Consider the following 2230-nt stretch of genomic DNA (forward strand, 5'->3'; position numbering starts at 1 on the left):
CTGTTCATTAGTTATCTTTCTATTACCAAGCAGCTCTTCTCAATAAATGTGTCAATACGAACAAGAAATTTGTCAGTGTCAACAAGACCATGAATTTTCGTATAGTTACTATATATAAACAATGTTGTTTATTTTCAAAAACAAGTCTAATAAACGTGGTTTCGCATTCAGACAGTGTCTTTTATTTGGGAAATTCTGAAAAATTAATAGTACGCTCAGATTTTTACGGAAGTAGTGTATATATTTCTCATGTTTTGAAATCTGCAAGTGAAAGAAATAAGGAATAGTACTATATAATCCAATCCCCAGTCTAATATTATAGTTGTGACTAAATAGATGGAAATATATATTTTTAATTTTTTTCTTAGTACGTATTGTATTAGTACAGTAACTCTTGGCAACATGATAGTCAATTGTCATGGACAAGAGCCACAGGATAAATAGTAATCTTTACATATTGCTGTTCCAAACATATAGAACCCTAACTTGAGAATTAAATAAGCAGAATCATTTTAAAGTTTCTGTTCATAACGCAACATCATATATCAGTTCTTCCCCCCAGAATAGAGGAAAAAACATCAACCCGATGTAGGTTTCTTTATCCAGAGTGTACTTACAGATTAAGTTTGAGAGGTTTAAAGGAGAACTATGAGATTGTTTTGCTTTCTTTATAAGTACGAGGCACATCCACAAAATAAGTGTACTAGGGCCTTCGCGGGCAGACGGAATGTTTTATTGCTGTGTTGGTTACACTGCCATGTAGCTTATTTCCCACCCTTTCCAGCGAGCCCAATCACACGCAAGTACCACCAAAACTGTGGCCTCAGTAACGTCTCTCTTCAAAGACGTCGATAAAATCTGCCGCCAATTGCGAGATTCGCAGCTTATGTGTTATATCGTTGTGAAGGAAAAATATTCGTCTGAAGTTTTTAACGAGATCAAATCAGTTCGTGGCGAAGGAATTATGAATCTTTCGAGTGTGTTTAAGTGGTGTCGTGAATTTAAAAACGGTCGTAGTGATGTGCACGACGAGCAGCGGAAGATAGTCGATTTTGACTGATATGCGCATTCTCCTGACATAGTGCCTTCAGACTATCATCTGTTTACCTTCCTGAAGATGCAAATGGGTAGGAAAAAATTTAAACTGACGAGGAAGTGAAGATAGAAATGAAAAATTGGGCAAAAGAGGTGGCGGCAGACTTATTTGACCAAGGCATAAAAAATTAATACCTCGTCTCACTAACGAGGAAACCGATTCAAGTGTGACACGAAGTTGAGGATGAGCTTATGCGCAATCGAAGTGTTCTTATGAACAATGAATTCCATTAGGGAGGAAAACCCTCGATCGCAACAGTTCCGGAGATATAGAGGGAAAAGGGGAAATATGGTGCTCTGAAATTTTGTAGATTTTCGACTATATTGCGAGTATGTTTGACAATTATATTTAAACGTTAAGAAAAATGCATCACAGCGAATGAAAATTGTGTTGAATGTTGAGGTGAGTGGTGTAGCTTTTACCCGGAGTAGGAAAAAGAAGGACCTATGAGAAATAACGCCATTGACACGAAAACCAAACTAGTATGATATTATTTGCTAATATATTGTGTCTTTACGGTAGAAAATGTGAAAAAGTTATAGGAAAAGGTATTAATTATATTGCCAAAGGAACATAGACGTTACTATGCGAACAAAAATACAATGTCATGTTCTGTGCAATAGCACTATAGAAGAACAAATCATATAATATGAAACATAAACACATATTGATGGAAACGTCGAACATTTTTTTTATATTTTTGATCCTATTTGACCTAATTATGTTTTCATTCCATTCAGTGTAGCAAGAAACCTATACATAGACACCATAGACCCCTATTTCAGAGGCAATAATTGAAGTCCGTTATTTTCGCCTTCTCCTTCCAAAACATTCTTCCCCTAGAACGTTTATAGACTCTTCGGATTTGTAACCCTCATGTCTAATGGAACGTATTACTAATGTTTCGTGTGAGTACAAGTCTACTTTACTTGTACTATTGCTACATACTCACAACTTAGCAGAATGTCGGAGCAGCAGCCTTCTCCTTATTCCTCTATCTCCGCAACGGTTGAGATCGATGCTTTTTCCCTCTAATGGATTTAATTGTAGACAAAAACACTTCGTTTGCGCATAAACTCGTTCACAATTTCGTGTCACACTTGAATCGGTTTCCTCGTAAGTGCATCGAGAGGG

This window comes from Thermobia domestica, chromosome 11, assembly GCF_964235325.1.
Source record: "Thermobia domestica chromosome 11, izTheDome1.hap1.1, whole genome shotgun sequence".
In the NCBI taxonomy this organism is placed as follows: Eukaryota; Metazoa; Arthropoda; class Insecta; order Zygentoma; family Lepismatidae; genus Thermobia; species Thermobia domestica.